We start from the raw sequence: 17,643 nt of genomic DNA on the forward strand, positions 1-17,643 counted from the left end.
GAAGACCCATCAAATTACAGGGGTATTTCTCTTATAAACGTTATGTATAAAATATTTTCAAATATAATACATGACAGATTATGTACATGGTCGGAACAGTTTAACAAAATTGATGAGACACAAGCTGGATTTCGGACTGGTTATTCGACAACAGATAATATATTTACTTTGCAAAGTATGGTTCAGAAATATACCAGTAAGCCCGGGGGGAGAGATTCTATTTATTATACGTCGATTTTAAAAAGGCGTTTGATGGATTGATACACCGTAACTTGTTCACCAGTTTGCATAAAATAGGAGTTCAGGGAAAGCTCTTCCGAATATTAACGTCTATGTATTCAAATCTACGCGGTTGTGTACGAGTTGGCGGCGGCACAGTTACGCAACCCTTTATTTGTAACGTTGGCACGCGACAAGGGGACGTAACCAGTACAATAATTTTTAATCTGTATATTAATGAGTTATCTTCCTTCTTACGATCAAAGGGACATACTGGTATCTTTATTACTGAGCAAATCGCGGATATAATATGCATACTTTTTGCAGATGACGTTGCGAACTGCGCTGACACTGCCATTGAATTACAATTACAACTAAATTCTATTTCGGAATTCTGCGAAAATACTGGTATGACTATTAATCAGAGGAAAACAGAAATAATCGTGTTTAGAATTGGCGGGCCTCTGCGGTCATACGAGCATTGGTATTTTAATGGCACACCGGTAAATGTTACATCGGTATACAAGTACATGGGACTCATATTCACGCCAAAATTATCCTGAAAGGCAAAATCAAAATTAGCTGCGCAAGCCCGGAAGTCAATTTATGCTATAAAGGCCTACCAGAGGGCTTTTGGAAACTTTTCTCACACTGAATACTTTAAAATATTTGATTCAATGGTTAAGCCTATAATTATTTACGGTGCTGAAATATATGGTACGGAAATATCTGATATTTTTGAACAGGTACAAATTCAATATTGTAAGGAATTCCTTGGGGTAAATTATTATGTTAACGATTGTGTTGCATTGGGGGAATGCGGGAGGTTTCCTCTATGTATTGATCATCATGTAAAATGTATTAAGTACTAGTGCAAACTGCTATACATGTCCAATGAACGTTATCCAAGAAACTGCTATATAATGCTTAAACGACATGATGATATTGGAAGAAAAAATGGGTTACGTCTGTAAAGAATTTATTATTCAAATATGGTTTTGGCTTTGTTTGGCTAAGTCAGAAAATTGGAAATGTTGGCGATTTTTTAATATCATTTAAGCAGAGATTAGTTGATTGTAAAAGACAAAACTGGTTCAAAAATGAGGGAGACTCAACACGATGTGACACATATCAGCATTTTAAAACTTTGTTAGATCCAGAAAAATATTTATGTATTAATCTACTATTTTATGTGAGAAAATCGTTAGCGAGATTCCGATGTTCTAGCCATAAATTGTTTATTGAGACTGGTCGACATTTGGGCATCGAAAGGGAAAATAGACTGTGTAGATATTGCTTAATTAATTTTTGATATCAGATGTGTAGAAGATGAATTTCATGTATTCTTTCAATGTAACAAATTCAGGCAAGAAAGGCAATTTTATATCTATAAAAGGTACACGGGTAGGCAAGACTTCCAAAACTTCATAAATCTTATGCAAAGTCTAAACGATGACCGAATAAAAATATAGCATTCTTTGTAAATGTAATAATGAAACCAAAAGATAAGGAAAATGAATGTCTTTAAGGAATCACAACTCTAAAGATCTTAGATCTTTGTATTGTATGTGTTGTATTATGGGCCGGAGGCCTTTCTTTACAAATAAAATTTGAATTTGAATTTGATTTGTGTTTTTTCGAACAAAAAAACACATTTCCTTTGGATTCTCGAAAACAACAGCAAACACTTCGAACAATCAATGCTGGCTGATTTGACATTGCTTCATGTTTTTTATAACTGTTATTAAACTCTCTGAAAGCCTCATCATTAGATCGTAGGCTATAAATATATTGGCATTTGAAGTATAATTTAGTTTCCTTTAGTTCGAATCAACAAAAAATATTGTTCAGATGTCTTTAAGATGGAGCTTTAGCAATCAAGCATACACCATAATGTAGATTTGTATTGTGACGTTGCTATTTTTCTTTCGAAGAATATAATATAAACGACAATTAAACAAGCGTCAAAAACATTATGTTCAAAGTTATTAAACTGGTCATTTGAAACGATAAAAACTCGACAGAGCCTCGTTATTATCGTTTAAAATGAGCTCGTTTAATAAATTCGATACAAAATACTCACTATTTTGAGATCCTCTATTTGATTTACAGTCATTTAAGACAGCACGCAGTCAATTGTAATAAATAACAATTCTTATTATAGTACAGACAGTATTGATTATCCCTGGTCAAATTATAAGCACGTGTTGATTTCACAAATTTAAGCACACGGAAACCCATATGATTTATATTAAATATTTAAAATTGTAGTAACTTTTTGCACATGGTTCATACGGATATTCAAATTGAATAACCATCATTTTATCACCACAAAATTCAGCAGTATTCCTAAAACACATAACGGGAAAGAGAACATATTAAAACATAAACAAAACTTTTAATGGACCTGTAATTTCCCTTTGGTATATCATGCGAATAATAGTTCACCATTGCTTCGAATCGGGCAGTGAAGTCTTGTCAATTTCTTGCGGATGCGAACAATCTGTCCCAGACAGACGGCTAAAACAAAATGTAATTTTAATAATGTTCAATTATGTGTATGCTAAAAGAAACACTCTGTACCACCCAATAATACGTTTTAATTGACCAATTCTGTGAAACATTGTTTGGATACGTAGATCTGAACACCATTTATATGGTTTCATGGAAAAAGGAATACGAAATGAAAAATATCTAGACTAAGTATGAAATATGTTTTTGAATATTTCCTTTTACGCTTATATGTTTTGTAACAGAATATATTAGCTGAGTATTAAACATTTTGTATACTATACACTTGATGAGAATTGATCTATATAAACTGAAAATATTCCAGAATTAGGTAAACATTTTATAACTAAAAGAGTATCCTTAAAGTTAAACATTCATTTTAATAGATATAAAATAGTTCCAGACTATCACCAAAGTGTTCCAATCCGTGAACATATCTATTTGATTATGTTTCAATATATTTATAACAAAAAAACATTTTAAATTTCAGAATATAGGTTTGAAGCCATTAATAGCTGTTAATCTGCCGCTCACGAAACAGTTTTTTTAAAGATTTTGTAATAAACCTTCTTATATAATTTTATATCACGTGGACGCATGTAAATATTTTAGAGTTGCCGTGTCGTATGACCTATCGGGTATATATGAACAAATTAAATTGGATATCGCGATGTGCGCTTTGTGAACGTGAAGTTTATTAATAAGTGTATTTCAATTGTTTTTCTTCTACAAGCTATTGACTTCAAATTGATATTTGCCTCGATAAACGTGTGAGTTGTTGTGAGATTGAATACTTATTTACAGGATTTAGCCCAAATGGTTTTCGTATGTGTTTTCGCATATTTGTCATTGTGCTTTAATCATGATGAACTTCATAACTATGTGTTAATGATAAGGTATTATTTTGCCAGCAGCTGTTTGCAAATCAGATCAAATTTCTTCTTGTTTCTTTGTCTATGTAATATCAATATATTTTCTCTAGTTTCATGACTATGAATTGCTACTACTAGGATCCCTCCAGGTCTAACCATCGCGTAAAAGTCAAGAGAAAAAAGTACAAAAGGAATGGAATGGAGAAATATTAGCGTATATATTATTAGCAGGTGAGCCTTTCAGACATTCTAGTATGATAAAATGCAAAAGAAGTTCTCATGTTGCGGGGATAATATAAACAAATAAATAAAAAACAATATATTTTAACTATCGTTTCGTTTAAAGTAGAGATAAACTTTTAGATTTGGAAATGATAATATGCCGTTGGTTATACAATGCGACGGTTGCAAGAGAATCTTTGGTTACGGTCCAGAAATAAATGAGACTGTTTTTAACCGTTTAACTATAGATATGTGGATGCATATTGAACCGTTCAACCAGATTGGGTTAATTGCATTTCGCCATGGTCAATTTGTCCAGTTAATCTGTTAGGTCCGAAATGACCAGCAATTAATAATAAGATTATGAAGTAACACGAACAAAACAATTATTTCACAATAATTTTAGGCTAGGCCTGTATTTGTCCATGAAAGTCATAAATATTAGACCAATGTGGTCACTTTTAATCTTACAACTCTTACTGCTTAAATTCATATGTTTAATTGTGTACTTTGCTTTCCAATAATATCCAATAATTAAATAAGCGGGCTGAATTTTACATTCAGGTTAAAATGGAGTTTTTTTCTCAGAAAGATTTTAACATATTTTTACTCAGAATATACCAGCTGTTTAGTTTGCACTGTGCCGACCTTTTGGCCGACGTTGTTTTTTTATTGAATATTACGATTATATTTCTTTAAATTTTATTGTTGGTGATAATTAACTTCAATTTCGTTATGCATAAATGTAAGTGTCAGTGCAACACTATTAATAATATTAGTTAGTATCTGAATAAATGAATATAACAATTAAAACCTTGACCAACGTTTGAACAAAAATAGGAAATGCGTGCACCGGTCCAGAATCTTGGTATAACATACTGACTTTGTGGCCGTTGTTTAACGAATACTTTTCGATATTGGGCCCGATATAATACTCGGATATCCGGGCGATTGGGGGTGGAGGGGGAAGGGATTCGGATGTCGAAGCGCAACCGGCGGCGCTCCCAGGTAAATATGTACGAATAGACTTGTCATATTTATACGGTAGAAACTTTATGCATATTAACATTAAAATGTTTTAGACTTAAACTAGTCAACATGTTCATGGGATGAAGCCACCCTTACCAGCTTTTGATGGGGAGGGCTTATGTAAGGGGGATGCACACCTCAATTGACCGAGAACCTATAACTCAGAATATACTAGCAGTTAAGTTTTCACTCTTCCGACGTTTCGTTCGACGTTGTTTCTATTTAAATCTTACGATTTAATTGTATATTATTGTATATAATTGACTTTAAGTTTGTTATGCACAAATCTCAGTGTTAGTATGACAATATTGTAATATTAATAATAATCCTTTTAAAATGAATTCAACATTTGAAACTTGACCAACGTTTGAACAAAAAAAATGAATGGCTTGCACATGTCCTTAATCTACTTGCGTTAAATTGTCTATCATGGTGGCGTTTTGGGCCGTTGTTTAATATAAATGCATAAATATAAAATTTGATACTTTGGAGCTTTCAGTAAATCAAAGAAACGTCAAAACGCTGAGATAAAACAACCAATTATCTGCCACAGTGGTAAATCTTAGTGATAAACTATTATTATAAAATTTATGCGAAAACAAATTAAACGAGAATATCAGGTAGCAAGAAAGGCAAGATATACTTATTCGTAAAAGTAAGCTGAAATTCTACGGAATCGAGATTAACTCCAAGGAAACGAATTAACAAACAGAAGACAAACTTCGTGCTTATATATAGAGTAATCTTGGTGTGAATATTGATGGTATGCAATTTTATTATGTACATAGGGTAACATTCAAGCAAACACATCCAGTTCTTGCTAGATTGTCTTCTATGAAAGATCGTGATATCATTCCAAACGTAATCTGAGACAAACGAAAACACGGCATTGTAAACAGGAGAGTCGTTGAAGATTTGCCTGATCTGATCTGTTATGAAAGCTCGAACCGGATTGTTTCCATTTATGCAAGAGTGCATTCAGGGCTGGAAAACAAACTTGACAAACTTCTCGTTGACGGTAAATTCGAAAGACAATACAGTTATTTATTTAATACATTTATTACTTAAAAGCAACATATGTGACACTTGTTTAAACATTCGATTAAAATTATAAATAATTTTTATCGTATATGTGAACAGTATTTTCAAAAAAATAACAATAACTACAACAAATTTCATGGTTGTCGGTTAAGTGTGGCAACTGCACACACAATACTCGACTTTCAATTTCTATTATAAGTTACAACATTTGTTATAATCAATTGTTCTTGTTCCACCAGTTTATCTACACATTCATTTGGTACTGTCTTGGAAACAAGGTAATGCAACGTTCTAGTTTTTGTTTTAAATCACATAATATATTTTCCGGTTCTTTTATGTCTTGTATTCACTAAATATGGTCATTTTTAGTTAACAATAAAAAGCGGAATGAGCTCATTAGAAATAAATTACATCTCTGATAATAATTATAAGTTGACATTGTTTTGGTAATAGATAAAAAGTCAGCTATTATAAATGTTTGTTTTAATATTATTAGCTACATTGCCTGAAAATTCACAGTTATAAACGCCAATCTATTGCTGATACTTTTTTTATTTGTACACAAACCAAATGCGTGTTTTTGCTTTTGTTCATTTAAGTAAATGATTTAAATATAATGAAGTATTAAAGTAATTAAAACATATCTTTGCAACAACGAATATTGTGCGCATTTAACATTTACCCACAATCTTCTTTAAACACTATTGTAAAAATCGTAGACACTTTTAAACTACAGTTGAACACTGTTAATCCGAAATCGTAGGGACCCAACAAATTACTTCGGAATAGCGGCGTTTCGGATTAACAAATTTCCGCAAATGACAGCGTTCGCGGATTATAGATGACGTGAAATACTATGTTGTAAAGATTGCAATGTTGGGTACACGTTGCCAATACGATACATTCGGTTTGAGTTATCTTTCGTATACAAAAACAATTGTTGATTTAGTGTTTAATAATTAAATAATTCGTTATTATACTTCTTTATTTAAACAACATGAAATATGTAAAACAGAATGACAGCACATGTATGCATTCGGATTGTTCGGTAGCGGGTCGAGTGAGCAATGCGGCGATCGAATCTGATGAAATAGACATTTTCCAATGATTTCAGATTGTGTTAACCAGCAATTATATACACACTGCATCATCTAAATGAAGGTCCTATCCTGGGTAGAGTAATTATATTAGTCAAAGCGGTTACGATAATGACGAGGACTATACCGTCCTCGACTCCAAAGTTGACTAGGTCAACACGCCCATGAACAATCATTCACAGTCATTCCTAGAGCATTGAATTTAGCCACTTGGAATGCCAGTGGAATCATATCAAGCGCAAGTTATTTAAGCCATTTGCTGGAAACGAATAACATTCAAGTGTGTGGCCTTTCAGAGCACTGGCTATACAGAGCAAATTTGTCATTTCTCGATTCTATAAATAACAAGTATATGAGTTATGTCTTTTCCGATCCCGACCTAGATATTATGTCCCGAAGGAAGGTGGGAAAAGGCGGTCTTGCTTTTCTCTGGAAAAAAGACATAAACCACATAATATCGCCTTTGGAACTTAATTCGGAAAGGATATTGGTATACAAATTATGACAGCCCCAGATGCATATATCTTTGTCATACAGGTCTATGTACCATGTAAAAACCATCCAATGTCTGTGTATAATGGCTATCTTGAAGAGCTAGAAAACATTGCATGTAAATACAATGATAAGGGAACACTGATTATTTTAGGAGACTTTAACACTGAACTCCCTTCAGGGAGATGTATAAACACAATATTAGGATCAAGGGGAGCACAACTGTTAGAAATAGCAAACCGACATAATCTTTAAATACAATGTCATTTTGTCAGGGTTCAAAGTTTAGCAATGTACCTTTTAATACTAACAGAGAAACGCTTATTGACCTTTATCTTTGTATCAGAAATGGCACTTGATTGTTTTACATATTGTGAAAATTTAGAGGATCATGCAACAAATGTTTCTACCCATAGGCCAATAATTTGTAAACTTAACATTCCAAGTAACGAGGGCTCTCTTTCTACTAAACTTGGGGGCGTTATCAACTGGCACAACGTCAAACCAAACAATATAGATAATTATAGGAGCTTTCTGGAAAACAGCGAGGTCCTGCGTCTTGCGCTAGAACTACCCATTGTTTCCACATCAGATATTGACAATCTCTATTCGGGTATCGCTGTGATAATAAATCTAGCCACCGACTTGTTTATCCCTAGAGTAAAATTTAAACCGCACATAAAACCATATTGGAATGTAAGTCTAAAAACACTTCACAAAAAGATGGAAGTTGCGCGGGCAGCTTGGGTTACCGATGGACAGCCCCGCGACGTCACTTTCGAAAGCTACAAACATTACAAACAATTAAAAGCAATATTTCGTCGAACTCACCGCCATGAAGTTCTCACATTTATAGAAAAAGAAGAAAACCGGTTTGATAGTGCCGCTGATCTTGATAACAATGAATTCTGGAATTTAGTTAACAAACACAAAACAAAAAAGAACTTTACACCCGGCTTTGAAATGAATTTTGATGGCAATAAAGTCTCAGACCCCGAACGTTTAACCATGGCTGGAAAACATATTTCTGAAAGTTATACTCAGTGAACGGAGACAAATATTTTGACACCGAATACAAAACGTATGTTGAAAGGGAACTGAACGACTTATTATACACGTCAAGCGTGCACACAGTTTCCAAGAATATCTATCGATATGGTTACAACAGCGCTAAAATCATGCAAAAAAAGAAAAGCTTGTGGATACGACAATTTGTTTTATGAAAACTACATCCACGGCGGAAATCACTTAATTTAATGCATTACGAAATTGTTTAATCATATGATACAATTCTCGCACACTCCAACAGAGATGAAGAAGGGCGTGATTACAGTTCTGTTCAAGGAAGGCAACAAAATAAGATCTGACCCGTCAAGTTATAGAGCTATCTCCCTTTGTTCTACTATGTTAAAACTTTTCGAAAAGATCGTTTTAAACCTTCTTGAAAAAGACGGTTCTATACAGTTAAACCCCTCTCAAGGTGGCTTTCAAAAGAACGTAAATTGTACTATGACGTCATTTATGTTACGTGAATGCATTTACTATGCCAAAGAAAATAACTCGAAACAATATACATGTTTTCTTGACGCCAAACAGGCCTTCGATCATACTTGGCTATCTTCGCTTCTTCAGAAGTTGTACAGAACCGGAGTTGATATTTCTCTATTTAGAATAAAAATCGTTCTTTGAAAATAACTTCAGTTGTGTCAAAACCAACGGATTTTCGTCTGAATTTTTCCCGATCCTACAAGGCACTCGCCAAGGCCAATGCTGTAGCCCGCAATTTTATAACCTCTTTATTGATGAATTACTACATAAGATTGACGCCTGCAACAGCAGCTTTAAGATACATAACATGGTCTGCGCATGTCCTACATCAGCTGACGATATGGTCATTATCTCTAATGTAAAAAGGGGTCTCGACGATCTCCTAGATGTCTGTTTTCACCTTACCGGAAAGTAAAGAAATTACTATAATCCATCATTTTTATGAAAATAAAAAGAGCCCTAGGACATGGAAACTTGGCGATTATTTAATTGGAATCCGATTCATATAACCACCTTGGAATACTTTGTAATAAACGATTAAATATCAATGAAAACATAACAGAAAGCTGCCATAAGCTTCGAAAAACGTTTTTCAGTGTGACAAACTGTGGAATCGGTAACAACGGGCTAAACCCAATCACCTCAATACGCATCTACGAAATGAAAGTTCTCTCAGCCGCTCTATACGGGAGCGAACTCTGGAGCGGTTTCACTCCGAACCAGTTGCTCCCCTTGGAAAGAATCCACCGGCAATGCATTAAGTGGATCCAAGGGGTCCCAAAAGAATCACGCACAGACATTGCACTCAGTTGTCTTGGAATCCAACCAATTCAAAATATCATTGATTCGAAAAAAATAGCATTCTTATGTCAATTATGTCACGCTGATCCAAATATGAAATTTAAAAAAGTCTTTGTCAACAGACTTTTATCGTTTATATCACAACCTATAAAAGCACAGGGATTTATCTCTGATATATATATAGTATTCTAGGTAAATACGAACTCACATCATACTTAAAGAATTTTCTAAGTCTTCCGTGTTTCCAAACAAATTCGTTTGGAAAAGAATTTGCAAATCAGCCATTAATGAACATGTGAAAATCGTGGAAAAGTAGAGTACACGATGACGAAAACCTCATACTATTCTCCCTTTTTCACTCCAAATATGAATTTTGTCTGATATGGCGATTTCTAAAAAGCTTCTCAGTCTATAAAAAGCAATGTTTCTCAATGTTCGGTATATTATGCAAATTATTGCAAGGAAGTACATCATTACATGCTATCATTGTAATGCAGTAACAATGAAATTGTTCTGCATAAGGTGTTCTTTTGTCCATATTTTGAAAATGAACGATGCCGGCTATGGTCCAAACTTATAAACCTCTTAGGTGAAGAACAATTTAGACGCTTGATTTTATTAAATCTGAACCATCAACTTGTTGAGATGTTAAGAGGATTCACCGATCTCGACATCACTGATGCATGTCGAATCCAGTGCTTTATTGTAGTGTCAAATTTTGCAAGAAATATAAATTGACAATAAATGCCATTGTAACCACAACACAATGGTAAACGGATTTTATTTCAATCAAACGATAAGCGTCAGTTCCTGTCAAATGACAGAGCCAATGTATTGTTTGTGTATATTGTAAATAACCTTATGCTTTATATTATCCATAACGTTTGTGTGTTTGTTTGTTTTTTGTTGTTATTTTTCTATGTCTATACTTTGTATTGTATTGTATATATTTGTGTATGTGTATATAAACTATACTTCTCTTCACATTTGGAAGATAAACAGAATAAACTAACTAAACTAACTATATTCATAGAATTTGCATTGTTTAAGCTCGTTCACGTTTCTGCTTTTTTTGTCTTTTCATATTAAACATCTGCTTCCAAGGTCCAATTAAGTTAAGGAATGGCAACCGGTGATTTTGTTACCCGAAGTCAATCAACTTTTTCAAAGTATTCTGAAATTAAGTTGTTAAAGGCACTGACAAAAACAGCAATAGCCTTAACTGATATCAATGCCAATATGAGCTTGATCTAAAAACGTGCGTCCCTTTAGTTTAAACCGAATATATTTTCCTAATATACCGTCATTCGCCGAGGGGGACCCTGTAAAGATATATTTGCTTTATTCCGGGTTAAGTCTTAACGGAATTCTTTGAACGTTTAAGTGAACGCTCGCGGCTTTCGATCTGCTTTTGCCTTTTCGTTCAGCTACTACATGACAAATGTGTTCATACTTGGGTTTCTACATCACAAACAACATACATTATGAATATTACAAACACACACAAAGCGACAGGATTTGTTATTAAAGGATTGTGGTCCATACATTGAACATGGGATCTTGCTTTCGATCTTATAACCAGTCCCTTAAGGTAGATATGAAATTATGATAAAAAACAATGTTTGGGTTAAGAGTGAGGTTGTGCACACAAATTGTTTAATCCCCCGGTAATTTACCGGCCGTTCCAAGGCGGTACCTAACAATCCTTGATAAACATACCTAGTTTTGTATATAAATAAATGTATAATATATGTTTCAAACCTCAAAGTATTGAATGAGTCTATACAGCAGACACAATTAACATACCCATGTCGATATCAACACGATCAAGTGAGGGAATGGGTTGGTTAAGGGTATTGGTTTGCTTGATCATGCACACGACACTGGCACTACATATGACTTACCCCAGTTAACACCAGCCAACAATAGTCTTACCTTAGACGGAACACGTAAAGAGCTTAGCAAACACAATTCGATGTACAAAACTATAACAGAACAACATGTTTAAAGAATAAAAAAAAACTTTAATGAGCTAAACTATTTACACAGCAGCGTATCATCTTCTTTCTTAAACCAGAGCAAGGTCAAGTATTTACATCTTGAGGACGCAAATAAACCTGAATGCAGAGTTACCACGGCCTACCGGCGTCCGAAATATAAATACCGTAGGCGACATTTAAACGGTTACAAATATGAACTTATCATTAGGCTCTGATTTGTCAAACAAAGGACGATATTTTATTTGGTTGGTATAAATTGTGGTTGATTTGAGATTTCGGGTTGATATCCTTGGTATAGCATATTCATGTGTTCTACATAGTATTTAAATAATTACTTTGTCATTGACATATTTATTTGATGAAATGAAACAAACACAGCATCGAAAATAAACACATATTTCAAAAACTTGCTATTTTGTTTTTATTCGAAATTTCAAGGTATTTGCTGACATTCTAATATTTAATTATCTTGTTTTCTAAAAACTTGACGTAATTCATTCAGTATTTAACTAAAATGTACTGAAATGTCATATATGCTACCGATACGACTCTGCTCTCTTCCTTACTGTCATTTAATACTTACATCGTACACACACGTCACCTGGCAACAATTTGTATATGGGGACATGTTTAAGCATAACAAATAAATTCAAATCTTTTGGTTGTATACATCAATTAATTACTCGGAAACATTATCCGGAGGACTTTGAAACAAGCTCATCTCGCAACAAACTGAACTCAATACTCAATTTTTATTCATTTCATTATACGCAACATATTTCATTACCTCGCAGTCTATTCTGCCCGTACGTACTAGTTGTAATACGTAACCTTTACGCCGATACATGTGATTAAGTTAAGTATTTTCTATTTGTTTCGTTATATGAAATATTCAGTTATTCAGCCATTTGAGCTTTATAGTTGTTCATATAAATATGATTTTGCAAATGAAAATATAAACTATTAGGATTCGGCTTGTATGCAATATAAGCATGTCATTTTGCAGAAGACTATTAATCAAGCATTGATTAAAACTGACTAAAAACACTTATTATATACTATCTGTAATTTTTTATTCATATTCAACCTTCAAAGTGCAATAAACTACTTTTGTGTGAATATCAAAAAAGAAGAAATTTTCATCAGGAAACAGTATGATTATATATATGTCTGGGTTAAACATATTACAATTAAAAACAATTTCAATTAAGTTTTAAAATAAGGCTAACTCATGGTAACAAAACTATATAAAAATATATACTATTTTGAATGATGAGTATACTTTAGACCTAAGGATTATATAATCTTTATCAATGCATATATTTAAGGAACAGCTCATTGAGCTATGATGCTTAAAATGTGTGAAGTCGACAACGCCATAAAATAATGCTTTATGCTTAATTCACTTCAAGCTCAGGTTGTAAACGTCTTGATAAGAAATAAATTCATTTGCCAATTATTTTGCGGCAAATTAAATTGTTATGGGTTATCGTTTGTGAGGTATTATTTATTTGCATTTCTTTATAGATGTTAAATGTTCTCGAATGATGTCTATTTGTTTATTCAGATATAGACGTCATAATAAACGCTTGGAAGTATTGCAATTGTTTTGTGCAAAAACGATATTTGGAGAAGTTTTTACTGGGTGTTCACCAACTATTTTAATCTTAATTTTCAGTCATTAAAAATATCACACAGTCAATTGTTATATAAGTAAGTAAGAATATCTCTAGTCAAAGTTTAAGCACGTGTTGATTTTACAAATTTGATCAAACACACAGTCATGTACAATTAATATTAAATATTTAAAATTGTAGTAACTTTATGCCCATGGCCCATATGGATATTCAAGCTCACATACCATCATCTCATCACCACGAGATACACGTGTTTGGGCTTGCCTATTCAGCAGTATTCCTAAAAACACATAACGGGAAATAAACATATTAAAACATAAACAAAAATTTAACTTGACCTGTAATTTCCCTGTTGTATATCACACGAATAATAGTTCAGACACCATTACTTCGATCCGGGCAGTAAAGTCTTGTCAGTTTCTTGCGAATGAGAACATTCTGTCCGAGACAGATGGCTAAGACGAAATGTAATTATAATAATGTTCAATTATGTGTTTGGTAAAAGAAGCACTCTGTACCACTAAATGACACGTTTTAATGGACGGATTCTGTGAAACAATGTTTGCCAAAGTAGATCTGAACACCATTTATATGGTTTCATTGGAAAAGGAGAAGATATGAAAAAATCTAGTATAAAATTTGTTCTTGAATATTTTCTTTTACGCTGATATACGTTTTTGTAACAAAATATATTAGCTGAGTATTATTTGTTTTGTATATTATACCCTTGATGAGAATTCATCTATATAAACTAAAATATTCCAGAATTAAGGTGAACAGTATATAATTAAAGGAGTGTCTTAAAAGTTGAACATTCCTTTTAATAGATATAAAATAGTTCCATGCCATCACCAAAGTGCTCCAATCCGTGTACATATCTATATAATATGTTTCATTATGTTTATAACAAATCATATCAAAGTTTCAGAAAATGGTTTTTAAGCCGTTTATAGCTGCTAAAATGCCGCTCACAAAACAGTTTTATTTTTAAGATTTTGTAATAAACTTTCTTCTATATATATCACGTGGAAGCATGTAAAGATTTTAGAGTTTCCGTGTCTTATGACCTATCGGGTATATATAAACAAATTAAATTAATATATATATATATTGCGGTGTGCGCTTTGTATACGTGAAGTTTAATAATAAGTGTATTTCAATTGTTTTTCTTTTACAATCTATTGACTTTAAATTGATATTGGCCTCAATACGACTTGAACGTGTGATTTGTGTTGAGATTGATTACTTATTTACTGGATTAAGCCCAAATGGTTTTCGTATGCACTTTCGCATATTTTTCATTGTGCATTAATCATGATGAAATTCATAGCTATGTGTTAATGTTAATGTATTATTTTGTCAACAGCTGTTTGCAAATCAGAGCAATTTTTTCTTGTTTCTTTGTCTATGTAATATCAAAATTGTCTCTAGTTTCATGTCTATCAATTGTTACTCCCAAGATCCCTCCACGTTTAACTATCGCGTAAAAGTCAAGAGAAAGAAGTACAAAGCGAATGGAGAAACACAATTGTATATTTTATTAGCAGATGAGTGTTAAAGACAATACATTCTAGTATGCTTAACTTCAAAATAAGTCATACGAAATAAAAAAACAACATAGTTTTAATTTATCGTTCCGTTAAAAGTAGAGCTAATATTTAAGTAGTGGAAATTTTAATATGCCGTTGGTTATACAATGCGACGGTTGCAAGAGAATCTTTGGTTACAGTCCAGAAATAAATGACACTGTTTTTAACCGTTTAACTATAGATATGTGGATGCATATTCAACTGTTCAACCAGATTGGGCTGCTTGCATTAAAGTAAATTTTCCAAGTTAAACTGTAGGGTTCCACATGACCAGTAACTTGTAATTACATTATAAAGTAACACAAACGAGACCATTGATGCACCATTATTTAAGGTTTAACTTGTATTTTTAAATGAACGTCATACATATTATTGTACATGTTTCTTCGTACATACAAAGATAACAATATGATCACTTTAAAATCTTTTAACTCTTACTGCGAATGTGACCTTCTGAATTTTGTACTTTGCTTTCCAATATTATCCAATTATAATGTAAGCAGACTGAATTTTATATTCAAGTTTAAAATGGATTTTTTTCTGAGAAACAAATATTAACATATTTTAATCAGAAAATACCAGTAATTTAGTTTGGACTGTTCCGACCTTTTGGTCGACGATGTTTTTTTATTAAAGTTTACGATTGTATTCCTTCAAATAATGTCGCTTGTGAAAATTGACTTTATTGTTGTTATACATAAATGTTAGGGACAATCAGTCATTATTAATGATATAAATTATAGTCCGGGGGCAGAGATGGTTGACTCTGCATTGTTGTATTAAGTTTTTTTTACTGTTGATTTTGGTAGCCAAGGGTCTCTATTTTCAGAAACTGCTTGATGACATGTTGTCACCTTTGAGCAATTTGAGAAATTCAAGATGACGTCCAAGATGGCCGCCATTACATATAAATGACCATAACTCCCTACCTGTCCATCATAGGAAGGTGATTTTTGTCTCTATACCTAGGTTTTAGGGGTCAAGCTATCCATTAGAACTAAGTATTATGTTAATATCGTATTACATAATAGTAATTTCCAAGATGGCTGCCAAGATTGCCGCCGTAACTCTTAAACTGGCATATAAACTATTTACTCCAAATTAGTCGTGAAGGTGTCTATCCCTGAGTATTTTGGAGACACATCTATCTGTATCAGATCAAAGTTCATATACTGATGATGTCATCTACAAATCCAAGATGGCTGCCAGTTTACAAGCATTGGTATATCTTCTATACTATTCAATCTTGGTGGAAAATATGAAAAGGTAAACGACCACAGGTGTTATATTATAACAAATGTTCTTTAATTGTAAATCTGAATTCTCACAGACTACCAAAAGCATGTTATACAATTCATAATTAAGGATGGCTACCACTTTACCAAATAATCTACCCTGTTGTACATTGTGTTGCCCATGTGCATCACAAAGACATGCAATCAGCTATGATGTCAGGTTACAGCAACCCTGATTATAGCAGGCGCAAAATATTGTGCATTTCATGTTTGCAGAGTTGCAACTACAAGCACGTGAACTGCATGGAGTAGTACTGTGGCATCCACATTTTATTAGACGTAGTACCATCTGTGGGGCTAGTTCGACTTCATCAGGTAGGGTGACTGGTTGAAGGGACTTGTTTGGTCATCCTTTACCCAACCATATTCCGTTGAGTCCAACTCGGGTGGATTCTGCGCTTCCAGTGACCGCCATACCAAAGCCTGATAGTGAGCTCTTTTAACATTCTCTTTGAATGCCTCAGTTGTTGGTGGCAAGGTACACAACTTCGGTGTTGATGACCCTTTGCCTGTTTGTGACAGCCATACCTTTAATCTTGTCTCTGACATTGTACTACAGTCTGTTTGTCCATAGCACGCGGAAATGAAGGAGGTAGCCTGTTGAATAATAGATTCCATAGAATGCCCTGGTGCACCCAACAAGTTAAGTGAGTGCCCCGATCGAAGTGTTTTGAGTACAGTAGCCTTTCCAATTTTAAAATAGGAGGCGACGGTGTCACAGCCAGAAAGTGTATGTGCCGGGAGTATTCCTTCGACTATCTGACAATGCTTCTGCACAGTTTTGCCTATATCAAGCACCGCCCTTCCTTTGATGGGGGACTCCATCAATACAACATTCTTGAGATTTGCCATGTGATGATAATGCAGCAACAGTACAAAGACGTCAGTGTCATCGGCAACAACAGTGATTTTGCTTTCTGCATTTTCCGCGGCACAACTCAAGACCTGTTGGACAATGATTATCTGCTTCTTCGTGTGAAGTTGACAGATCTGCCCGTGAGATGACAACTCCACCTTCACTGATTTCGATTGGCACCGGATCTGCTCCTGTTACCACTAACTTGTGATGTTGTGTGTTGTCCTCATGAAACTTCTTATCCTGGACAAAATCATCAACTATCAGTTGCATCAGTTGCTTCTTGTTTTTGGAAGAGGTTAGTAGAATCTTCTGCGCTGGAAGTTTACTGTTGACTTGCAAATGATGAGCCCTACTGACACCAGTTGCCCTAGATCCTCTGGTAACACTCCTCGTGCTGTAATCATAATATCTGTCAAATATCAGATACACGT

Source organism: Mya arenaria, chromosome 9 (genome assembly GCF_026914265.1).
Source record: "Mya arenaria isolate MELC-2E11 chromosome 9, ASM2691426v1".
Classification (NCBI taxonomy): Eukaryota; Metazoa; Mollusca; class Bivalvia; order Myida; family Myidae; genus Mya; species Mya arenaria.